General features: G+C 36.1%; 1 long non-coding RNA gene across 1 annotated transcript in view; it reads left to right on the top strand.

Annotated features, from left to right (window-relative positions):
* LOC122237637 overlaps nucleotides 1-23334 on the top strand; it is a 55427-nt gene extending 32093 nt beyond the window's left edge. The window contains exons 2-3 of the long non-coding RNA XR_006216223.1: nucleotides 14631-14734; nucleotides 23195-23334. This is a non-coding gene — a long non-coding RNA (uncharacterized LOC122237637). The remainder of the gene's footprint in view (nucleotides 1-14630; nucleotides 14735-23194) is intronic.
* Nucleotides 23335-27306: the final 3972 nt, after the last annotated feature.

The raw sequence follows: 27306 nt of genomic DNA on the forward strand, positions 1-27306 counted from the left end.
TGGGGCTCGATCTCACAGACTGTGAGATCATGTCCTGAGCCAAAATCAAGAGTTGGATGATTAATTGGCTGAGCCACCCAGGCGCCCCATAGACGGCTCCTCATTTTTTATTTGTCTACTATGTCTTCATGATTAGACTGGAGTTATGAATATGTAGCCTTCCCTGAAATATTACACAGAAGAAGTTATAGCCCTTCTCAGAGCATCATGTCCACCTGCCTCTTACTGGTGCTGTTAACTTTGATCACCCCGTCAGGGTGTTTTTTGGTACTTTTTTCCTTGCAAGTAACAGCAATCTGCGGGACAGACTTTCAAGTCCACACAAATGCCCTGCTCCTCATCAAATTCCCCGTCTTGATTTAGCTGCCATGAATGATTTTTTTTCCCCCGAACCACCCTTTACTATGTTGGCTGCAAAATAATGATTTTCCAGCTCTATTATCAGCTCCATATTTACCAGGTAACACTTGATATTCTACTATAAGCAGGAGACCTCCCTTAGATTAGTTCTCTTCCTTCCTTCAGTGTGATTATTTACTCATTTGAAATACATTCTAGCTAGCTTATTTACTTCCATTTGCTTTAATATTAGAAACTCCCTTCTCATCCTTGCTGATTTAATTTTATTCTTCAATTACTAACAACATTAACATGCTTTCAGAGAGTCAAGATTTATAAAAACTTAGAGAAGTGTCACTTCTTTCTGTGGTCCCTCTCATTTTCCTCCACACCTTATAGATAATCAGGTTCATTTTTTTTTTTGCTGGTTTACCCCTTATGTGTGTGTTTTTTTATGTAAAGATTTTTAAACAACTGCATAATGCTGCATTGAATGTTTATAATATGGTTAATTAAACTATCTCCTATACTTAGACATTTAGATAATTTATAATATTTTTGTAATTACAATTGCTGTAGTGAATAATCTTGCATATATATGTGTGTGTATATGTGTGTGTATATACGTTGTTTTTTATTCTTCTTCATATAGCTAGGGTATATCTTTTTGGTAAACTCCTAGAATATTAAATGAATAGTTTTGTTAGATGTTGGCAAATTTCATTCTAGAAGAATTGTGCCATTTTGCATTCCTACCAACAATGTATGAAAATGTCGGTTTCTCAACATCATCATAAGAGTGTTTTGTCAAGCTTTGTTTTTTGTTTTTGCCACCCTAATGGCTGGGAAATAGTATTTCTCTGTAATTTAGTTTGAATTTCTCTAACTCAAATGAAGGTAGATATCTTTTTATATGTTTAAAGGTAATTTTTATATCTCTTGTTGTGACTCATCTGTTCCTGTTGTTGGATTTTTTCTTCTATTGGATTCCTCATATTTTATAATTTCTTTGTATACCAGGAAAATTAACCTTCTCTGTGATATTTTTGCAAATATTTTTTCCAGCTCATCATTTGTTTTTCAAGTGTTGTTCATGATGTTTGGATTTTTTTCTTTGTTTTTTTTTCAGTTTTTGGTTTTTTGCTGTATAATTTTTTAAAATTTATGTAGTGCAACTTAACATTCCTTTCTACTGCATCTGGACTTTTATTCATAATTAGAAATCCTTCTTACTCAGGTTAGAGAAGAATTTACCTACTTGTTCATCTAGTGCTGTATGTTCTCCAAGAGAACTTGGAGTTCTCTTATTGATTGGGGATTAGTCTTGCCTATGATGCAAGAAATTGGATCTAATTTTATTTTTCTCCAAATGGCTATGCAGTTGTTCCAATACATTTATTTAAAAAAAAACACAAACTTTGCCTCAGTGATTAGAGAGCCACCTTTATCATACATTGGATTTCTGTGTATAGCAAGATTATTTCTGGATTTTCTATCTATTCTATTGGATATCTGTTCACACATTAATATCATACTGTTTCAGTTACAGGTGCTTTGTAATATGTTCTATTATCTTGTAGGCCTTCCTCTTCTCTTCAGTGTATCTAGCTAATCTTCCATATTTATTATTTCACATTAACCTAAATACAAATCTATCTAGCTTTGTTTAAAAAAAAAGGCCATTGGTATTTTTATTAGGATCACATCAAATTTATAAATTAACTAATAAAGAATTGGCATCTTAATATTGAGATGTACAGTCCTAGAACAAGGAATGTCTTTCATATCTTTAAGAATATTTTGCTTTAGGGGCACCTGGGTGGCTCAGTCAGTTGAGCGGCTGACTTCGGCTCAGGTCATGATCTCGTGGCTCACGAGTTCGAGCCCCACTTCGGGCTGTGTGCTGACAGCTCAGAGCCTGGAGCCTGTTTTGGATTCTGTGGCTCCCTCTCTCTCTGCCCCTAACCCACTTGCATTCTGTCTCCGTTTCTCTCAAAAATAAATAAACATTAAAAATATTTTTAAAAAAAAGAATATTTTGCTTTCAGGGATGTCAGTTGAGCGTCTGATTGAGCTCAGGTCATGACCTCACAGTTTCATGAGTTCGGGCTCTGTGTTCAGTTCTGTGCTGACAGCTCAGAGCCTGGAGCCTGCTTCAGATTCTGTGTCTCCCTCTCTCTCTGCCTCTGCCCCACTCATGCTCTGTCTCTGTCTTTCTTAAAAATAAATAAACATTAAAAAATTAAAAGAAGAATATTTTGTTTCCAATAGTATTTTATGGTTTTCTCTAGGATTAGAATATTTCTTGTTGAATTTATTTCTAAGCATGTTTTGCTATGTGTTGCTGTTTCTATCATACATAAAGTTTTCCTAGCCAATAAAAATATAACATTTTACTATTCTGGAAATTATCTTTTAAGTTTCTTCATTACTCACTACAGGAAGCCATGCCTTGCATAGATATAATTACAACGTTTAGTTCTAAATAACATAAATGTTTGTTTTGCCACGGCTTCCATGTGTGTAAAACCTTCTCATTCACCTGCATTTTCATTCTTCCATTTGCATTTTCAGTGTTCTGAAATAGACAGTTTCTCAGGAATTATATTAAGCAACTTAAAATTTAACTGATTCTTTCAATAATGTCATAAGTCAGCTTTCAGTAGAGCCTTGTATTACTTGTTTCTGGATGTCGGCACACTGCCCCTGGCACTCCCTGACAACTGTGAATCACAGCCAAAATAAAATACTCAGAGAAGTTCGTATGGGCAAAGAATGTTTTTATTTTTACCAAGAGTAGGACCCTGTTACTGTTTATGAGTTACGTACGAAGCGTTCTGCAGAAACCCTAGTTTCCTGGCATCATTTTATGATTCATTCCAGTGATCAATATAGCTCAGTGCCCCACACAGATTGCTTGATTTGCTTGTTTTTAAAAATCTGGCTCATTTTGTAATTTTCTTTGGATACGTTTTAACTATAGAATGATGTTCTGTTTCTATCTCCCCATTTATCTGATGACTTACAGCAAATAGCTTAAAATTAGCAAGCATAGGAGTTTGAGGTAGAAAAGGCAGACTCACTCAGCAGACCTGGATGTATCATGAGCTCCCATGATAACCAGTTAGGTGAACTTAAAGGAATCATTTAACTTCTTTGATTCGGTTTCTGGCTCAGTAAAATAAAGAGATTAACTTGAAAATGACCAATTCCAAATGTAAAATGATACACTTCTAATTAGGATGAAACAGTGAGAATGTCTCCCTTTTTTGTGACAAAAAGGACATAAAGATATAGTCATTAATAAACTGAGCAAATCATTCCAGCGAGAATGGATTAATTGACCATGTTTCATAACTTTTTAAGATGTGTAGGGCACATTCAACAAATGAATTACTATAGTGTACAAGAGTGAATGACCACCTCTACTGCCCTGCCTTTCATACACACACACGCACACACACACACACACACGCACGCACACACACTAGTGAGCTTACTTTCTTTGACCAACAGGATAAGGTCAAACAAATCCGTTTCAGATGACATGTGGGAAATATATTTTTTTCTCAGAATGAGCATGAATTCCAATGATATATAATATGCTATTCAGTCCAGGAAATCTACTCCTTATTATTGAACAAGCCTGGTTATAAGAATGATGCTGTTTAAAAGAATGATACAGAAAAAGCTCTTTGTTGGTATATTAACCTCTTCTGTAATATGCAGGCATTTCTGAAAGGAGATTCTTTAAATAATTAGCATCATTCACAATTAATAACTATTGTGAGCCTCAAAGGTGTGAAGGACCCTGGCTCTAGCATTCAAGCAAATTTTAGCATACTAGCCGGGTTGTATTTTGCACAGACAAAACTAAAAGAATAATCAGCCTTTCCCAAAACACAGTGCCCTGTCACAGGAAAGAATCATCTCTGATCACTATCTGATCTTATTTCAGAACACCAGGCATTGCAGATTACCGGAGAGATAGTTTATTTTTTCCCATAAGTCCTATTGCCCAAATTTAAAACCCAAATTGGATTATTAGAACATCACAGCAAAACCCTATTGCTGTATATTTTGAAAGGAGAAACATCAGAAATAGAAAAAGCAGCTGCAGGGAGCGTTCTTAATTTTCCTCTACATTAAATATTGATTTGTTTAGCTCCAATGTTAGGGTACAATTATAGCCCTAAAAATTAGCTATAAGAGGGGTGCCTGGGTGACTCAGACGGTTGAGTGTCCGACTTTGGCTCAGGTCTGATCTCATGGCTCGTGGATTCGAGCCCTGCATCAGGCTTTGTGCTGACAGCATAGAACCTGCTTCAGATTCTCTGTCTCCCTCTCTCTCTCTCTGCCCTTCCCCTGCTCACGCTCTCTGCCTCTCTCTTTCTCTCTCTCTCTCAAAAATAAACATTTAAAAAAAAAAGTAAAAGAAACAAACAAAAAAATTAGGTATAAGAACTTAAAAGCTTTTACTTTTGCCGACTTGGACTGTGAGAAAACACATGGGTTGTACCACTAACATGAAAAGCAGCACTTTTACCACTCATATTTAGAGTTTCAACCCAGGTTATGTGCTCCTAACAGTGTCTCATCTGAGGAAGAATGGCTGCAGGCCACCAAGTATTTAAATATGCAATGCACAAAAAGGCTATCGGCACATATCTAGAGATAGAGCATAACACCAACAAAGTATGCAAATATATGAATGAATGAGTCTTTATCCGGACATTCGGTGGTGTTCATCATAGCCCCTGGTAGCACAAGAGGCTTCCAGAAATTTCTGTCTGAAATTGAAGCTTCCCTAGGTTCAGCTAAGGATGGTGTGGGATTTCCATTTGGGTTCCATTTTAATGACATTCTTGTGTCGCAAAAGTACTAAAACAGGAAACTTTTCTGGGAAGGAAAGTATTTGACTGGGAGAATTTGTCTTTGGCTGTCACAATCTTCAGCTACCATTCAGCTAAATGTTGTTTGGAATAATATGGCCTTAATGCCCCTATCTCCTGCTGAATTGCTCAGACGGGGAGGAGATTAGAGTGGAGAGAGGTGCCGGTATTATCTGTGCGAGTGCTCCAGAGGTCATGCTACACTAACAAGGCCGCCCCAGTCAGGGTGACAGAACCCAGCTGCTGACTCGCAGGGCCCCGTCGTCAGAAGGTTCCACTTACCGCGGGGCTGTGTCTCCAGAGATCGCGTATTCGAACTCGGGTTTTTTTCCACCCCTGAAAAAGCGTCTAGCTCATCATTTTTGTCCTCAATTTTTAGGAAGGACCGACATGTGAAACCACTTACCTGTTTAACCCTCTGAACTGAAAGAAAACATGAAATGCCACTTAAAATACCTAAAGTCAGGTTCTGCCTTCCCTGACTTCTAGTAGTAGTGCCCTAATGAGCCATTTACCAAGAAGGTAGATATCGAATATATATATATATATATATATATATTTTTTTTTTAATGTCCACACATTCTCAGCCATGAGATATGATGTGACTGTATTTTACAAGTGGCTTCTTTTTTACTGATCCTGTGAAAAGTCACACTCTGCAGACACAGCATTGACTGTATCTGTACTTAATCTTCAAGAATTGTCCTGGTACTTAAAAAAAATTTTTTTAAGGAAATGCTTCCTTTTCTTTCATCAAGGAGTCTTTATCCGTGGTAATCACTTTTCTCTCCTCCTCCTCCCTCTTCCTCTTCCTCTTCCTCTCCTTCTTCTCCTTCTCCTTCTTCCCCTCCTCCTGCTCCTCCTTCTTGTCCTCCTCCTTCTTTTAAGGTGGAAAGAAAATTCCCAGGCTTGTTTGGCACAGGGCTGCTTCTGGAAGCCTAACACACAGCCAGAGTAGCTTTTTCTTCCTTGTTTGGGGGAGGGGGTATCAGTGAGGCTTTAGGTCACCGGAACTCAGAAACTGGATGCTAATTTAGCCAGTAGAGGGAGATAGTGCTATCTCACAGCTTTGCATAGCACAACCAAAGGACATACACAAATTTCTGTATGACATTGATTCTTAATATACTACAGAGAGTAACTCTTGAGACATCATTTTTACTATAAAATAAAGAAGTAAATGAAATCATCCTTGCCTTTTGAGGACACCAATAAGTCAGGAGAAGATTGTTGGTTTTCAAAGTAGCTTTGGAAGAGTGAATCATTTTTGAAAGACAAATAATCTTTATACTTATGTTCATTAGACTACCATAGTTTAAAAATAAATTTTGAAACAAACTTGTATCTATACAAGGCCAAAAGTGTGCGTGGGGGGTGGGGAGCATTCATTTGGGGCTTAGCTCAGAGGAGAACTCAGATTTGAATACTTGTTACGTGTTTGGAATTTAAATGGTCTTGCCATGTTAATGCATGACTTAGATTTCTCCTCATCAGCCAATGCACTTGCACTGGGGAAAAAAGGCAATGAAAGCATTTTGGTGCCCTAGTTTTTTCATTTATCAGCATTTGTAATTAGAGTTAAGTGCTTCCAAAATAAGGTCTCAATCTATGAAAGGCCTTGCATTTATACGATGCTTTTAACTTTTCAAAGTATTTTTATATGTACCATCTCATTTTAAAGTAGATTTGACACAGCTCCAATCTATCAAGGAAGTGACCCTTTAAACCCAAGAACACTCTGGAATTTTTTTTTTTTTTTTTTTTTTTTTTTTTTTTGCTATACTTAGATCTTAGCCACCATTGTAAAACTTAATCAACGTAATGGTGATACTAAACCTTGCATAATCAATATCAAAATTATCTGAGAAGATTTCCAAAGAGCCGTTAAATTATTTTTTAACATCCAGAAAGCTTTTACATTTTTATTTCAGTTAATTAAAGCTATCTGTTGTTTGTGTTAAGAGTAATGCTGTCAAGAATTTTATCATGGCCGCCAGTGTTGAGAATTCCGCAGAAATAACACGTTTTGTGAGTGTATCCAGGCTTGTCCCTAAAAGTAGAGGAGGCTTGAGATGTCATTCTTAAAAGATATTTTTTAAAATATAATAAGTCATATTAAATAAATTAATAAATGGGCTCTCTCTGTGGTGTCTGAAAACAGTTGATACTCAAAACACTGTTTCTGATGGTCTCATTAGCAGTAGCTGGGAAACTGGGTGTGGCTATCCTGGTTCTTGTCCATCCTCTGGAGTAACAAGGGTATGTTGTGAAAGGCCAGCAGAGATATTAACTCTGTCAAAGTTGTTGATTCAATTCTGAATAACCATTCGAATGCGCGTGAATGAGCGAGCATGCATTCAGCAAGGAAACTTGAGGATACTGGATGCAGTCAGTAAACATCAATTGCTTCAGCTGGGCTAAAATTTCCTGGGGGAAATATTTTTTCCCCCCAACTTGAGCCAAGTTTGAGATAAAAAGCATTATTATCATCTCCTGAAACTAAATTAGCGGGAATCTGGGCTGTTTCCCTGATCATTCATTCCAAAGGCTGTCATTTAATTCCTGACTGGCTTCTTTTCCTAAGTTTGTCACCCTTATAAATTACATACAAACAAACCTTGTTTGTGAGGCTTTGTGTAGTTAACATGCAGACAAATTCATGTTCCTTTTTTTTTTCTAATTTAAGAAAGAAAACAAGGGCAATTTGAGTTAGTTGGAAATTAGTTTAGTTTTGAGTTAGTGACCTTTGCCACATTGCATCTTTATCACAGTGTAAAAGAGGAAATTATTCTAACAGCTATTGCTTTTTACATTTTACCTGTATTCGGACATTCTTTATTCGTTAAGCTTAAGAAAATAACAGATTGTGGAAAAGTGGAGTATCTCATGTAAGGAAATACTCGTCTCAGAAAAATGTAATTATTTTCTATTTACACCTTATTGTTAATTGTGCTTTTGTGTCAAGATTGGAGTATTTTAGGTTGGCAAATTATATTTATTTTATTATTATTTTAATTGTTAATGTCAGCTATAATCATATCTTGCGTGTCTCTGTAAGTATCTCCCTCACAGGGCTTTTATAAGGATTTAACAGAACACATAAAAATAATCAAGTTGCATACAGAAGTTATTAATTACCGTTACTATGATTATTTTATTAAACATATTCAAGGCATCTTTGGGGTTCACTACAAACTGAGAGATAGACACAAAGTAGAAAAGTACAAATTACACAGGTATACTCTTTGAAATTAGCAAATTGTTTGCTACTCTTTTATGTGAATAAAGGTTATAAACTTTAAGATAATTATATGCAGATACTTTTGAGATATTACATTGCCTTTTTCACATATTTAAGTTTCCAAATCCCTATAAATCTGAAGTAGGTATTTATGCTCTACTGAGCCAAGAAAATTGAAGCAAATAGGGAGAAAATTAGTTGTTTATTTCAAAAACAGGTTAGTCTCAGAACAGCAGTAAACATAAAATCTCCCAGTTTCAGGTCTCTGTTTCCTTCCATAGCTTATTCAGTATACAGTCCCTAGTCGTAGAGCCTCACAATGTTAATTATTATAAGATTGATTCCTTATATTCTGTTAAGTATTTACAAGGTGATGTTTTAAATGGGAAGTCAGATGCCTGAATTCATACATTTATTTTGCCTCTGATTCCCTCAAAAGTATTAACTGAGCATTTGCTATAAGCCCAGGCACTATACAAGGTACAGAGAACAAAACAGACAAAAACATCTACTGTCCTGGAGCTTACGTTCTGAAATTGGAAGGACAACAAACAGCATTAAGTAAAATGCGTAATATGCTACAAGGTTCTGAGGAGAAAAATAAAACAGGAAAGGAGGATAAGGGGTGCGAAAGTGAAGGAGAAGATGCAGTTTTGTACAGGGTGGCCCAGCAAGGCATTGCCAGGATGGGGCCATTTGAGGCAACATAAAGGTGAGGGGTGAGCCTTGGGGAGAGCTGGAGGAAGAAAGTGCTAGACTGAGGAATCACAAGTGCCCGGAGGTGCGAGCATGCAGGCCGTGTTTAGAGCCAGGTGGCCCATGTACAAGTAGGAGCTGAACTCAAGAAATAGCAGACCCAACCCACGTGCTTTTACTCCAAATGAGGTGGGAAGTTATTGCGGGGTGAAGAGCAGAAAAATACCCTGCTCCCATGAGTTTTAACACCATCATTGGCCGAGATGTGAGTAGATTTAGGGAAAGCAGAGCAGAAACAGTAACAACAGTTACAGGTGATGGAAGATGGGGACTTCCAGTGGCGCAGGAGGGGTCAGCAGAGGACGTGAGAAGTAACTGGAGACTGAATCTATTTTGAAAATCTAAACTCATGGCAGAGAACCCTGGCTGTCCTCCTATATCTATTCTCTCCTTCCTGGGCATAAGAATGCCCAGCTAGAACCTAGATTTCCAAGCTTGCTGCGCAGTGTCCATAGGACTAGTTTCTCGCCAATGGGATGTTTCTTGTTTTATTTTTTTTAAATGTTTATTTATTTTTGAGAGAGAGAGAGAGAGAGAGCACATACATGCGTGAGCGGGGGAGGACCGGGCGGAGGCAGGTGGTGGGACAGGGAATCTGAATCAGGATCTGTGCTGACAGCAGAGAGCCTGATGTGGGGCTCAAGCTCATGAACGGTGAGATCACGACCTGAGCCGACGTCTGATTCTTAACTGACTGAGCCACCCAGACGCCCCACTCACCAACGGATGTTAAGTGGAAATGCTATGTCAGCTCCTAGCCATCTTCCTAAAGATGGCTGCCTTGCATTAGCTTCTCCTTTTTCCTTCATTCCTTCTGGAAATGAAGCACCTCAGAAGGTGCTTAGAATGGCAATGACTGGAGCACCTTAGGCTGTGTTGAGGAAGGCATATCTGCCACTGCCTGGGAGACCTTGGCTACTTTATTGAACTCTTATCCAACAAAGAACTAACTTTGGGGGTCTTAAGCCTCTATTTCGTGGTCTCCTTATTAGAACAGCTCAGCCTCTGCCCCAGTAGGAGTTCATAGGATTTGTGGATGGATCAGCCGTGAATGTGGGAGAATGAAAAGAGTCAACAATAACCATGAAGACTTAGGTGAATGTGGGAGAATGAAAAGAATCAGCAATAACCACGAAGATTTAGACTTAGCTCAGGTAGAAAGAGATTGCCATTTACTGAGATGTAGGTAACTATGGGAAGGAAGAACAGTTTGGGCAAGAAGATCAAAAATATAATTTGGCCACATGGTGCATTGAAGACATCTGTTAAGCATGCCTTTTAAAAATAATTTTTCACTAGACTAACTCATGCATTTTAAAAAACTAAACTCTCTAAGTGCACTAAGTACTGTACAAAACTAAAAAGAGATATTCTTTTTTTCTCAAGGGGTTCACGGTTTAATGGAAGTCATTTAATGGGCAGAGTGTCAGATTAAAATTACTCCCCACAATAGGAATTTCTAGAGAGAAACTCATTCAAGTTTTAATGGCAGTGGTTTTATTACTTAACCCACTTCATATGAATCATTCTGCTAGAATGCCTTTATGATTGTAGTGATCTTAAAGTATAAATATTTGTCAAACATATGCAAATGGCATCCTGCATCTCTCTTTTTTTGTGTACAAGCTGATTTTAAATGACCAGATGATCTTACTTTTGTATAACTGAATTTAAAGGGTTTTTTTTTTTTTTAGTAAAATTTTGAATAGTTTTGGTCTAATCCAAAGAAGTGATATTGCTGTTTGTTACACTTCCCATCTTTGTCTTCTCTATAACTGGCCCCACCCAATTAATAACAAAGTCAAGGCTGGATATCAAGAGGCAACACAGGGGCAGCTAAGGAAAATGTTTTTGAGGGCTTTAGAATCACCTCCTTTTACGTCTATCGATTGTGTTTCAGGTACATGCTTTGCATTCTTCCACTGAATAAAGTTCTCTCAAAGTCCAAGACCACCACTGAGGCTGCTCCTTTAGCCTGTGGACCTTGTTTTGACGTGAGACGTGACCACTGTTCAGTAAATACTTGTTGGTTGAATAATTAGTAAGTCCGTAAATAATTTTCCTGAGCTGGCCATCATTTTGTGGAAAAATTTCCCATGATGGATTAAAGCAAATAAATACATACAGAAACACATAAATACATAAATACCTTAATAAACACAAAGTCAGCGCACACATAAAGTAGCCTAATTTTTCCTGTGTACACAATACTTAGATTAAAGCGTAACGGCTAAAATAAAATTAGATGAGCCTAAGATTATTGTTCACTGGGTTATTAATGTCATGACTGCCGGGGTGACGATCAGAAACTGAAAACTATACTGTCTATTACAGCAACTCTCCGTGTACCATTTGAACTATTTTAATGCTCCAACTTTCTACTGACATCTTTTTTGCTAGAGAGCTTTTACAAAATGTGGTACCCATTCCATCTTGGGCACTGCTTCCCTGAGCCTTGACCCAGAGGCATTTTTCATTGTGTCATGGGCTGGAAATAGAGTTGTTTTGGATCAGAAATCTGCATGGTCTGGAAGCATGGTATGATGAAACTCGTGTCCTTTTAGCCAGGAAGAATTGAATAGCCTCAGTGCAATGGCAATGGAAAGAACACAGTGCCAGAATTTCACTCTGTTCTTCCCTTCCCCCATCCGTATGCTTTATGGGATTTTTGTTGTTGATGTTGTTGTTTTTAACCCAAGAAGGAGATACATTTATTATTTCCCACAGGGAGCTCTTAAAGTCTCTCTATCTTACTCCAAATCCAGCTGGCTGAACTCAGTGGTGCTGTCACAAACATTTCCTATCCTTTCATACCTATTTGTCTAATGACCCTAGTATGATATATTGTCATGTTCCATGAATTGGTATTGGGCTTTGGCCATACGCATGTAGTAATGAAAAAATACTTTCTACTTACACTTTCCTGGAAACTTTGCTTTCTTGCTTTATTAATACTTATAAAAGTTTACTCAGTTTAGCAGAAATATGATATTCTAAGCAATTTAAAAAAATTGAGTAAATTTTGCACTTTGACAAGTATTGTAATGGAAGAAAATAAACTTCATGCTTGTGAAGAGTAGTTTTCTAACGTCTTCCAAAATGTGTATATATATAAATGTATATATATATATATATATGCATTTTAACTATAAGAACAATTTTCACAATGACCTTATTGTAGTGTATTCAAAATAAAAGCATGAACGAATAACTAAAGAGCCCAGTAAAAAATGGAAGCATATATCAATATTTGTATGAAATTATAAAAGGTTGTCTGAGTAAATGAAGAGACTGGAGATGGGTGGGACTGCACGGAGATGTTTTGAATTTGGCAAATAGAAGTTAATTTGAAAGAGTCTGTTCCTTGTGAATGAGCCCCAGTTAGAAAATAATTAGGAGGGCTAAAGATAGCATTACATAAAATTCCATAATTTTCCTATACCTGGATAGTATGGATTAATGTTTCTAAACATGATTGTGCTTCAAGATTATTAGGATAAAATTTTTTTTAATATGCATTCCAGTTTCTACCCCTACACCTTGCCCCAAGAAATTCAGTAGGTCAAAGAAAGTACTTACCTAGATCTTCCTAAGTGCTTCTCATATATGGCTGGGGTTGGAAATACTGAACTGGGGATATTTTACAGAACTTGTGTCTTTTTGTTGTTTCCCCAGCACTTTTTCTTTTCTTTTAACATTTTACAATAGGCCTTACGTAGTAATTGCTTTCTTATATTTTATCTCCCCACTGTTTATATGTTCTCTGTGAATAGAGCTGGACATTTCTAATTATATCGTCCCATAGAGTACCTAGTATAATTTTTAGTAAACAGTAGGTACCTAAAAAACAAGTTGAATTGAATTCCTACCCATCCTACATTTTGGTGCGGCTTGGTATTTCCTGTTCACTTATCACTTGACCCCAATCCCTGAATTCAGAACAATATTCAGTTGTTTTTCCAAGACACCAAACCAGAATAAAGTTGAGTGTATAGGGAGTTGTTTTCCAGACCTCTCCTTAGAGAATTGCTACAGAAGAAACAACAAAGCCTCATTTGGAGGCGCTTTAATATCATGGTAATTGATCTGTTTTGTTTTCTGAATAAAAATAATTAGGCTGGGGAAATCTCAGTATACTTATGGAAACAGAATACTGGAAAATGAGGGTCTTAGAAAGCGCAGGACGTGTGGTCATTAAGCTCCAAGCATGTTTAGGTGAGTTCATCTCCCATCAGATACACACATGCAGAGTCTAAGCCTAAAAGAGTGTTTTTTTTTAATATAACAAACACAACATTAACAACAACAAACAAAAACAAAAATTGTTTTTTGTTAATTTTTTGTTTTTGTTTGTTGTTGTTAAACAACAACAAAAAAATCATTTCTGTTTTATAACACATTCTGTGGCCAAAAGTGTTCTAAAAAATTTTTATTATCTGTACCACTCTCATCTAAAAGTAATAAAGTAATATTAGAATACCAAAATTATTGAGAAAGTATGTTTACTTTGGAGACCACTGAAGTATAATTCTTTCCATTTTTGTGAGTTATTTTTTACATCTCTTATTTGTAAAAACAAGGGAAATTACATAGAAAAATATTTCATTTTCAACATGTTAACTACATTACCCATTACATGTTTAAAGGGTCTTCATAGTAAATAAAGCCAAATTTTACTAACATCTTTGGGGGAAATGTAAAATGTAGTGGAATTACAGCTTTAAATTTGTTTGCATAATTGTGCACCTCTGGTAAAATAAAAAAATTATATTTAAAAAAATTAAGAATGCAAATCAAAAGTATTTTCAAGATATAAATACCTGAAATTGTATTGCCATATTACCATGGTCTGCCTTAATTTTACAAAACATCAAGGTAGACTAACCATGAGAATGATTCAAGTAAACATCGCCGTATATATTGTTTTATTTTAAAACGTAATAGAAAACTTAAGGGAGTGGGAGGAAAGTGGTAATTTTAAACATGCTTACCCCAGCTCAAGTCTGGTTTAGGAAATGTAGCATTTCTTTGATTTTTAATTATTCTTGTATTACTTGTGAATGTGACCACATGACTATAGTTTATGCTATTATGTTGTCAGGCTTCTGATAATGGGAAGGAATGTTTGTTTAGACTGTGTAGCTCTTCACTTTAATTCACTCTGGCTCCAGTGTGACATGTTAAAACTGCTATCAATGGAAAATCCAAATTTCCCAGAAAGACTTAAAACAACAGCAACCCCTGTGAACCAAAATTATCTCCTATTGAGGCTAATTACCTTAGTACACTTAGGAAAGTACTGCCATAGGAAATCTGTTGCCTCGGAGTCTCTCCCCTTCTGCAAAGTGCTTTTAGTTGATACGAAGTTGTATATTTGCTGATTACTCTATTGTATCTTTTAGTACTGGTATAGGTGTGACGAGCAACAAAAGGCTGCAGTGACATATTGTGCCATAAACAAACGTACGACGTAAACCTGTTCTTAGAGAATTGAGCACATTAGGAGGTGAGTTTTAAATGAAAAAAGAATTGGAAAGCTTAAAATATTAGGGGACAAAATAGAACTTACTAAATAAGAAATTGGCTAATCCTGAAGAATTTACATATAGCAAATAGCTTACATAAGATTTGATCAGTAGGTTGTGTTTGCTTATGTGTTCCCATTGTTGTGAACATACTCTTACCATTACCTTTAAAAAGGCCGTTCTACAGGCATGATTTCATGTACAAGATGATGGTTACCCTACTTGTCACTTACAAAAACAACCATAAAATGAAACGTGCAGGCTCAAAATTAACAAGGTACTTCTTGATAATTTTGTAAAAGTCTATTGCTTACTTTAAGTTAGAGTAAAATTGAGTGTGATTGAAATCAACATTAAGTGGATGTTTAAACCAATTATTTCTGGATTGTAGACAGACACATATTGTACTCTTCATTCACCACTATACATTTACTTCCAATAATTGTTGCAAACTGGGCAAACAGGATCTGCCCAATATGTCTATTCGTGGCCCAGATATGGTACCTAATGCCTCAATATAGGGCATTTTTGTTTATTTGTTAGGGTTTTACCTGTCAATTTTGCTGTCTACTTGATGATTATAATTATTAAATAAATAATTTTCTATAATTATCAATGGGATTGTAAACACATGGGCAAACATGAGAACTGAACTTGAGTGGCCATACTCAGATATAACATGGTCATATACACAATCCAGTATATACATATGTTAATTTTTTAGCTTATCATTAAAACAGAAACACAAAATGTACGTTTTCTTTCAGAGAACTCAGTGATGCCACTTTGAGGGAAAACATCTAATGTAGGTGCTCAATGAATGGTGGCTGTCAAAAGTCTTTGGTTTACAATACTTCACTTGAAATTTTTATGACATGGTTTTTTTATTACTTCTATTCTAATGATATACATCGACTTCGAATCTGCTTTTGGCATTGAGTTTATACGATCAAAATAAAAACTAAAATAAGTATCTGTTATGGTAAAAGGAAACAGTTGTGACAATGCTTTGCAAGGATTTGTAACACTAAATTAGAATGTTTTAAATGAATTAATGAAGATAATATATCTATAGCAGATGCTATGGGTAGAAATGTAAAATACTAGTAACCAGACAGAAAAGCAGAAGTAATCACTCTCCATCAAAAGTAGAGTCAGCTTGTGAAAGTCCTAAACTGTCCACCATACCTCTCGCACAATCTTTCCTTGCACATGAAAAAGTAGAAGCCATAGAAATTCTATTGTAAAGCCTGTCTCTGTCTAAGTGTAAGCTATGTCCAAAGTCATGGTAGCCTCATTCCTCCTCTTTATGATCTACAACCAGTCACTGGTGTTTGGGAACCCTGTCTCAATCTGCCGATTTCTTTTAGAATAATACTTGCCAAACTCCTCCCCCAAGGCCTTTATGAGAGGAAGTGTGAGTCGTAAGACCCCGAGTTTCTTCTGCTCATATGTCTTGACGGTGTAGAATGAATATGTTCAAAAGTTATATACATGTGTGTCTCATTTCTTTACATCCTTGAATGAAGGATCAGCTTCTTAAGAACAACTCCCTACATTTATTGGTGCATGAAAAGTGCCTCAAAACTTAGCAGTTTAAAACAAAACGTGTATAATTTTATACAGTTGCTTGTGGGGTCAGAATTCCAAGGACAGATAAACTAGGTGTCTGGCTCATGTCCTGTGCCTGGTTTCTCATGAGGCTGCGGTCAAGGTGTCAGCTAGAGTTGCAACATCCGAAAGCTTGACTGGGGCTGGAGCCTCTGTTTCCAAGGATGCTTACACATGCCTGAAAAGTGAATACTGGTTGTTGGTGGAGACCTCAGTTCCTCTCCATGTGTGCTTCTCCATAGAGCTATTGAAGTACCCTTGCCATGTGGTTGGCTTCCAGAATGATCAATTCGAGAGAGAGGAAAGTGGAGGCTTCCATGTCCATTTTGCCAAATTAGAAGTTACACTGTGATATTCATAATGTTTTATTGGTTACACAAGTCAGCTCTATTTAAAGTAGAAGGGACTGTTTTTGAGAGTGCTGCTATAAACACTGGGGTACAAGTGGCCCTATGCATCAGTACTCCTGTATCCCTTGGGTAAATTCCTAGCAGTGCTATTGATGAATGGTAAAGAAATTGTGGTTTATATACACAATGGAGTACTACGTGGCAATGAGAAAGAATGAAATATGGCCCTTTGTAGCAACATGGATGGAACTGGAGAGTGTGATGCTAAGTGAAATAAGCCATACAGAGAAAGACAGATACCATATGGTTTCACTCTTATGTGGATCCTGAGAAACTTAACAGAAACCCATGGGGGAGGGGAAGGGAAAAAAAAAAAGAGGTTAGAGTGGGAGAGAGCCAAAGCATAAGAGACTGTTAAAAACTGAGAACAAACTGAGGGTTGATGGTGGGTGGGAGGGAGGGGGGTGTGGGTGATGGGTATTGAGGAGGGCACCTTTTGGGATGAGCACTGGGTGTTGTATGGAAACCAATTTGACAATACATTTCATATATTGAAAAAAAAATAATAAAGTAGAAGGGACTGAACAACTCTGCATACTATCAGCTAAGAAACACTGAGGACCATCATGGAGGTTGGTTACCACACTCCCCTCGTGTGGCAAATTCTTTCTTCCATGGAGCCTCCCAAATCTAGACTTAGGGTAAAAGTATTGAGGCCTAGATGTGGCCCCTGATTCAAGTCACACTCCCCAATTCTGCTATTCTAGTAAGTTACCTAGTATTTTGGTACTGAATCTTACATGTGTTTCTTAAACAGTTCATCTCAGAAGGGTGAGCATATGAGTTCAATTTCACAATGAGCTTCCAACCACCCTTAAGGCATATGTTGATTTTGTCTCCGTCCATTCAATTTGTATTCCCAGTGCCATTCTTCTTACATCAGACCCCTGTTATCTCTTTGGGTGACTGTGGAAATAGCTCCTTAAATGATTTCCCTTCCTCTGATGCTTGATGTCATTGGTCTATTCTGCATACAAACACTGTCCAATAAACCTTTCTATAATGATGCATTGTCCATATGTGGCTGAGCACTTGAAATGTAACTACTTAATTAACTCAAATTAATTTTGTTTAATTTTAATTAATTTAATTTTAAATTCAAATAGTCTCATGTGCTTGTCACTACCATATTGGAGAATACAGTTTGTTCTTTCTTAAACATAGATCTGATTATGCCATATTCTTGCTTAAAATACTTCTATGACTTTTCATTGCCTATGAGGTACAAGTCCAAACTCATTAGCATGGCATTTAGGGTACTTACCAATCGCCTCCAAAGGTCACAGTCATCTCTTATCATAGCCATATCTGAATACTCATAATTCCTTGAATCTGTCATGTATTTTCATGCCTCCACTTCTTTGCTGATGCTCTTCCATAGTCTGGAATGTCTGTTCTCTAGCTTTTTTTCTAAAACTACTACCTGTGTTTTAAAACCACCCCAAATTTCACCTCCTTCTCTCAGTTTTCCCTGATGCTCTAAATGCCACACGCTCCCAAGTTAAAATGTTTGCTTTTCCATGCTTTAGTATCGTGTTTATATTTTCGTATTATCTCTTTAATATTACACTTGTCATACGCTGAGTTGCATTAGAATTGTGCAAAGCTTACCTGTGTGTAGCTCACACACAGGCCTACCTACACTGAGGCTTATTCACAGTTGATTTCCTCGGTGTCTACCACCTCGAAGATTCTGACCAAATCAGATATTCAGGTCAAATTTTATTTATCATTTCAGCCTTGCTACATAAAACATTCCCAGGCACCACAATCATTTTGCACATTAAATGCCTCCAGTTTCTGGCTCCTGGAAATCATCTCTTGGACATGTACCGGGTTACACTCTCAGGATGGCTTCCCTCTCCCCAGACTCAGTTCCATGGCATGGGATTGGGGGGTAGAAGCGGGGGTACCTTTGTGGTCAGCTTGAACATGGGAACAAAATAACAGCATCTGTGTTTGAAAAGACTCCACTCTTGAGTCAGTGCCTTCATTCTTCCATCACAGCAAGCATCTTCCCTAGCTTTTGCTGCTTGTGGAAGCAAGCTGCATGAGCATTTCAAGCTCATTATATGTGGGCTATCTTTTGCTTCTTGTTTTACTTAGGAATTAAACCCGTGGTCAGAATGCAAAATAGTGCATTTACTCAATATTTTAAGTAAATTTTGTTCAGTATTGATTACCTGAAATGCTTATGCTGCAACAAATGTTTATTTATAAAAGCTTAAATGTTTTATTTTCTCAATATGCCAACTACTGAAAAAAAATCAAAATGATTACATATATGCATTTTCTTCCATAGACTGCTTAAAGCAATTGTAGACTACAACACATGTAAAGAACCTAGAACTATCCCAACTTCTGTATGCCCAGCCAGAGTTCCTTATGCCACAGTGATCATCCAAAAAGAGACAGGCCATTTTATTCCCATTTTGTTTGGGCCCGTGGCCCCCTTGATTGACTATTCACTGACTTACAAACCTTCATCACAGACATATTCCGTCATTATCACAATAGCACGCTTGAAAACATAGGTTACTGTCTGAAACTTTTTTAGAACAATTCTCTTATTGGATGGCTGTGGTGGTTAACTTCCTGGACAAATATATTCAAAATAAGGTTTATGAGAGTACAGCTCAGTGTGAAACCATTTCACATGGAGTAATAGTTCCATTATGAGACCAGTTTTTCCTACTCTCATTTTAGAAGCAGTCTTCTGTATTGCTTATCTCTTTCTTCTCACATTTTACCACAAGCAGGGAGGCTGGGTGTTACCTTCAACACACTGCCTGAAAATCCGCTTAGACAGATTTACACATTCATTAGGTATATTTTCTATTGTTCAAATTACCACAGGTAATAGTGTTGCCAAACTTCCTCCCACTACATACAAAACTAGGTTCACTTTTCCCAACTTTGAGTCATGTTTTTTTTACTTTTTCATACACCTTCACAATAGCCTGCTTGAAGTCCTAACCCTCTCCTTGATGCCTTTCTAGCTTCTTCCGGCCACCCCACCAGATCATAAAGTCAATTTTGTTGTAGGCTGTTGTTAAAGTAGCATCCTACTGTATTTTTCAATCTGAACAGCCACACGTAGAAGCTTTGAGATGTTAATGAATACTTGATTACAGAATAACTTAAAGCATAATTTGTTTAAATGTGATTAGTACCTTTTTTATTAACTCTGAAAGTTAGTATTTGTCTCCTTCTTTTCTGATGACTTAAAGAGATGGATGTATTTCATTTCTTCCCACCTTGCCTTAATACTGGAAAACATGTTTATATTTGGCTTTCATGTTTTGAAGCATTTCTTGGAGTTAAATTTTAGTTCTTATTTCTTTTGCTTCTTTCTTCTTCTTTTTTTTTTCCTTTGTAACAATCATTTATTCAGAAGTGAAGAAGTACACATGTTGTATTTAAAAGACAGAAATAAAAAGCTGTCCAACTGGGGTGCTGGGAGGCTCAGTTGGTTAAGTGTCCGACTTCAGCTCAGGTCATGATCTCACAGTTCATGAGTTCAAGCCCCACAACAAGCTCTCTGCTCTCAGCACAGAGCCTGCTTCGTATCTGATGTCCTCTCCCCTCTCTCTCTGCCCCCCTCACCCCTCTCAAAAATAAATAAACATAAAAAAAAGAAATGGTTCAACTTAGGGATAAATTTGAAGATTAAAATTTTCATTCAAAAGAACAAGGACACTAGAAGAGATACTGTGCCTGATCATTTCATTACATTATCTTTAAATTTTTGTGTATTATGCAGAAAAAATCTTACAGAATTTCGTTCTGAACAATATCAGTTCTTCAACAGATAAATAATTCATATATTTTTGTTTTGTTTTGTTCTGTGTCCACTCAGATAATTTTAAAAGCGATCAGAAATCCCCCCCGCACACACCTAATATATATTGCCTAATGATGATGATCAAAAGATTTCTACAACTCAGAAGATTTTATGCTTGTTTTTTTTTTTTCATCTTTTCTGTATTTGCATTTATTTATTTGGTATGGTGATTTCTTTTCAATTTTTTTTAAATTCTGGCTAATTGTACAGTACAATATTGGCTTTAAGAGTAGAATTCAGTGATTTATCATTTACATACACCATCCAGTGCTCATCATAACAAGTGTCCTCCTTAATATCCATCCCCCATCTAGCTCATCCCCACCCACAGCCCTCCATCAACCCTCAGTTTGTTCTCTTGTCATAAAGAGTCTCTTACAGTTTGTTTCTGTCTCTCTTTTTCCCCCCTCCCATATGTTCATGTGTTTTGTTTCTTAAATTCCACATAGGAGTGACATCATATGGTATTTGTCTTTCTCTGACTGACTTATTTCACACACTCTAGCTCCATGCATGCCATTGCAAATTCTTTTGCCTCTTTCTTGATTAAGAACCATATAAAAAAGAAAGTGTTGATTTGCCTTCTTAGCATTGTCCTAAATAAATATTCCCCTCATTCTTATTGTCGATGAAAATAAAGAAGAAATAAGAACAAACGGTTAGATACCTTATTAATGCCCTTAAATATTTATGAATGCTCCATGAAGTGTTTATTAAAATTATAGTTGATTTCTCCAAAGAGCGCTACTCCTTGTCTTATTTTCCATGTTGAGAGAATATAATTCCTCTTCCCAATTATCAGGGATATGATAAAAGAACAAAATGAAGTCTTTTCACTTTATGTAAACTGATAGTCTAAAAGACATTTCTGGAAAAAACTTAAACTAACAGACTTAGTAATTTCTTATGCTTCTAAGAAGGCAGAAACTTTTAAGCAAGTTTTTTAAAATGAGAGTTTCAAGGGGCACCTGGGTGGCTCCATTGGTTGAGCGTCTGACTTCGGCTCAGGTCATGATCTCATGGTTCATGAGTTTGAGCCCCACATTGGGCTTTGTGCTGACAGCTCAAAGCCTGGAGCTTGTCTCAGATTCTGTGTCTCCTTCTCTTTCTATCCTTCCCTTACTTGCATTCTGTCTCTCTCTCTCTCTAAAAAATAAAAAACGTTAATTTTTTTAAAAAAAATTAGTTTCAAAATGGTTTGATGTCACCAAGTAAACTAAACAAATTCCAATTTTACATATCTCATGCTGCATATCAAAGGAGAAAATAGCTCTTACATAGTATCAGTAGAGAGGGCACAAATTTTAATCTTTTAATCAGTTTTAGTGAGAAAAGAATGAACACTCATGGATGTCAGTGCCATGGAATTTTGAATATACTTTTATTTTATGTTTTGGTATCGTATATTAAAGGGTAGCCCCTCCTTCAATGCCCCTATGACAGTCAAGACTTTTCTCATTATTTGTATTTCATCAGAATTCCTTACTCATGAAGTATTTCTATAATAATAATAATTAGAAACAAAATATCACCTGCAATTTGATGTTGATTGGTTGGTTCTAGGTTGACTTCAAACACTTTTATTTACTCCTGTGCTGATTATCTATTACTGCATAACAACCACACTCACACTTGGGCATTTAAAACAGTTTTATTTTGTTCAAAATTTTATGTGTAGCTCATCTCTGCTCCTCGTGGGACTAGGACAGCTCAACAGGGCTGGAGAATCCACTTCCAAACTACTTCTATGGCTAGTCAACTTGTTCTGGCTGATGGTTGAAGGCTCAGTTTGGGCTATTGTCTAGGACCTTGGTTCCTCTCCATGTTGGCCACTCCTAGAGTAGCCAGCTTCCTTGGGCAAGTGTTCCTAGAGTTCTGGGCAGAAGCTGTAAGTCCTTTATGAACTATAGTTGCAAAAGTCCCATCTGTACTGCGTTCCACTGTTCAAGCAAGTCTCACTAAGCTCAGACCAAATCAGGGACAGGGGAAGTAAAATCCAGTTCTCAATGAGAGCTGTATACAAAAATGTGCAACCATCTTTAATCTATGACAACTGCAGAAAATGAAAAAAAGATGGATGAGGACCAGAAAAATAAAACCGTTTTACTAAATTGGAAGATAAATCTTCCTTAATCACCTCTTTAATACTCATCTTTTTATTCGTCACTTCTACTATTTTCCCCCTATGTCCTGGTAATAACTACATGTCTACATTATGTTAGTCTTCCTGCCTCTATTATCTTTCCTGCTAATACATCCCAAATGTTAATGTTGGATTACTCTTTCCAAAACACTGCATTCCTCTGGTTTTTTAGTACCCCCCACCAAAACTTATGAGACTGAAATCACCTACCTAGGTCTAGAATATAGAAATTATCATAAAAGTATCTAACATCCTCCAAATCTGATCAAAACTTGATTTTCTTTTTATACCTGTTTCCTATTATCTTCCTAGACTTGTTTATTATTCAAGCTTATTCAACTTACTAATTCTTATTCAACTGACTAAAGTCTTCTTAGTCTGGTCATTGTGTCTTTTCTCATTCCACTAACTGAAATGTTCTTATTCCTTCCAGGTTAAATTCTTCCTGGAACATGAAGACTCTCCTAAACAGTAGAGAACTACTCATTCTCTTTTCTAAAACTTCAATACACCATCCTCTCAACTGCATTCAACATTGAATTGTCATAAATAAACATCATTCATGGAAGCATACATTTTCTATTTAGCAAATTGAAAAGTCTTTGATAACTGACACTACTTTTTTTTTGCATTCTACATTTAGAACAGTTTTGGTGCATGAGAGAGACTTAATAATCACTTGTTGCATTGAATTGAATGTGTAGTTTTTCTTGCTACTTCTGTTATACCCAGCTCTATTACCTCTACAGTAGTACCTTTCCTGTAGACATGATAGCGATAGAAATATTTCAGAGTGTTTCTAATTTAGAAATTTAAATCCCCAGTTATAACAGTTAAAATCAATTTGTGTCTTGGGGTGCTTGGGTGGCTCAGTCAGTTAAGCATCTAGCTCTTGATTTTGGCTCAGGTCATGATCTCAGGGTCTTGAGATTGAGTCCCACATTGGGTTCCATGCTGACATGGAGACTGCTTAAGAATCTCTTTCTCTACCTCTACTCTCCCCTAATAAACAAATAAATAAATAAAATCTGAAAAAAATCAAAAATTCAAAATCAAAAAATCAGTTTATGTTTCATTGAAAATAAATGTTACAATCCAATAATAAAACTTAGGCACAGATACCACCTGAACAGAATAATGCAGTATGATAAAATATTTTTATGACTAAATAAACATGTTTACAAAGTTTATGCCCTACTTTAAGTGCACTCAAAGATAACATGAATTTATATTTTCCATTTTTACATTATTATTAAATTTTAAAAAATGACTCACAGTCGACCTTTACACAGATGTCCGGTGGTCTCATTAACTTGGTAGTGTTACAGAAATATTTCCATAATTCAGTGATAAAAAAAAAAACAGAATAATCATAGAAAACAGAGCAGAAAAAGAAAAGGAAGACAATTTTAAGATAACTATAGATAAGTCAGAAAAGTTCAATAAGATTTGGTTCATTTTGATTTGGCTTCTAAATAATATTTAAATATCTGTTTCTTACAATTCAATGATTGCCCTTTCTCAATTGCTTTGCTCTTGAGTTACAACATACAATTATTTAATTTTATAAATTTCTTGCCAAGCAATCCTTTATAAACACATACAACAAACCATAAAACCTTTTCATAAACACAATTATAAAGTTATTTTCATGTCCAAAAACTTTAGAAGAGATTCTTTTTTCTTTCTGGAATTTGCAATATGCCTTGTTAGCAAAACTTCAAAGTAGGAACATGATTTTGCATCTGGCACATCATAAATAATCGTGCTGGCTGCCAAGTTTCCCACTGATTGAGTTTATACTAACTTAGTAATATGTTTTAGTTAACTAAACCACACTTTGAATCATCATTCCTTTAAGAGACTGAAACCGTAATGGGGAAATAACTGACGTGCACAGTTAAAAAAATTGATGTCACCCATTTTTACTGCATCAGTATCTCAGTTTCCTATGTTGTGAATCCACAGATTCCAGTTGATACAGAATTTTCTTCACATCGGATGGCTAATTGGAAATTGTAGTCAAAGTGAAAACCAAAGAGTAAAAACCAGAAATAAGACAAACTGTGACAATTACTTCCATGAACACCGTCTAAAATAATATTTTATCCATGGTTAGAGTAGATGTATATTTATGTACAAGAGCTATTAAAGCTACTAAATCTACTTTATTTAGCTCTAGAAACCCTAAAACAAGATATTCCCTCTGATTACATGTTTTTAATAACTGATGTTATTGGATTCTAAGTCACACACACAATAGCAAGAGCATTATGCTTTCCCTAGGCTTTCTTCTAGCTCTTTAGGTAATTTATGACTTGGTTTGAAATTGTTTTATTTCTAGTATGTTTTACCAAAACTATGCAAAGAGACGGTAGTAATGTCATTTATCTAGAGCATATTTCTCCAACTAATAATGCTTTAGCTTGTATTATACATTATATTTGTTTTGAACAAAAATTAAACTTTTTTCTACAAAGACGAATAATTATTAAAGATTTAACTGTTTAAGTTTTCTATGAAAAAAATAAAACTACATTTTTTACAATGTGGTTGCCTTTAAAGAAACCCTATTTACATTAAAAGACTAACAACTCCTTTGACATCCCACATAACCAACAGCAAAGAAAGTTTCTGAAGGGAGAGGGGAGAAAGACGATTAAACTCTTCATTATATTTTGTGTAAGAATTTAAATCCAAGATGTAGCATCACATTTCAGGGAAAAAACATTATCAACAAAGAACATTCATCAGAGTTTATGAATCTAGACGCACCTGGGTGGCTCAGTCGGTTAAGAGTTGGACTTTTGATTTAGACTCAGGTCATGATCTCACGTTTTGTGGGATTGAGCCCTGCATGGGGCTCTGTGCTGACAGTGCAAAGCCTGCCTGGATTCTCTCTTTCCCTCTCTTTCTGTCCCTCTCCCACTCTCTCAGAATAAATAAATACACTTAAAAAAAAAAAAAAAGAATAACTCAATTACATACAGTATTAGTTTCAGGTGTAGAATTTAGAGATTCAACACTTAATGTTTATTTTTGAGACAGAGAGAGACAGAGCATGAATGGAGGAGGGTCAGAGAGAGGGAGACACTTAAATACAATACCTGGGCTTCATCACAACTGTGCACTCCTTAATCCCCATCACCTATTTAACCCATTCCCCTACCCACCTCCCCTGTGGTAGACATCAGTTTGTCTTACTGGAATTTAAATAAAAACTTAATAGAAAAAAAAGAGAATAATGCAATGAATTGTCATGGCATTCCTCTCACACAAATGTCACAGTGTAAAACGATGCATGCTCCTGATTGCACTAAATTCCAGTGCGATGGAAATAGTTCCCATAAAAAACTAGCCAAGATCTATTATTGAATTATGCAAAAACAAAGTTCCCAAATATGTCTGTTTTCCTCACTAATATCTCCAATCCTACAATTCTGTCTAACACATAGTGAGCACTCAATGAATACTGAATGAGAGAAATAAATATTCTTATAAATAATCATAACTATTAATTTTGGGGGAAAAACATACAAAATTTTAAAATCCACTCTATAACGAGACAAATGGGTTAGGCTTTCTAGCTGCCAACAGGATAGCTGAATTAGAAATTCTATAAACTGGTTCTGAAGGCCATGATGATTCAGAGGTTTATCCTGTGGCAATCAGGAGGTTTAAATGCAACCTCATAATTCAGACGATCTAAAGGGCGTGTCATTTTAGAGATATGCAATTCATATGCGTAATTTATTTTTTTAAAAAAAATGAAAATGGATGAGCTACACTGAAGGTCTAAAATAATCAGAATTTTGAAAGCAAAGGAGATGCCTCCCTACAACCTATTTACAGTGGAGTTAGAAAGACGGACCTTGAGATTTGCTTGTGAAAATGTTTAAAGCTGTAGGCTGTGAATTGACGGGGTGTGGTAGTGCAGAAGAAAAGACGTGTGTGGACAAATTATGAGGCTTTCCCAGCCCAAGTGCCACTTATTAAGAGTTTATGATCTGCCCACCAAGTGGCCAGATATAGTCCCTACGACCTTCACCACACACTTGGTTATTGGCATTTTGACACCTTTTTTTTTTTTTTTTTTTTTTTTTTTTTGCACAGCAGGAGGCATTCCTGACACTATCAATGTAATATACCTGTTTCAGATCACAAACATTACTCATTAACCTTAGGGCAGGAACCTAACAATCAAATATCCTCTGTCACCTAATTCAAGCCAACAGGGGACTAGATAGATAAGAAAACATAATGTAAATAATAGAGAAATACTCAAAAAAATATTGTAGGGCTTTCCTGCTTTCAGAGTCCACAATCTGTTACAGTTCTAGGTTACTAATTATTTTGTGAACACATTACTAAAAAGGAGTTCAAAATACAGACACTATGATGTAGGGGAATTACACTCTTTAGTAGAGCGGCTTTAACTAGTTTTTTCTTTCAGTAACAAAATCTCCATGGTCTCAAATATCACAGAAAAAAGTTTTCAAGAATTAAACATCTTTTTTTTTTTTTCATTTCTTCTCCCTGAAATCT

This window comes from Panthera tigris, chromosome B1 (assembly GCF_018350195.1).
Source record: "Panthera tigris isolate Pti1 chromosome B1, P.tigris_Pti1_mat1.1, whole genome shotgun sequence".
NCBI lineage: Eukaryota > Metazoa > Chordata > Mammalia > Carnivora > Felidae > Panthera > Panthera tigris.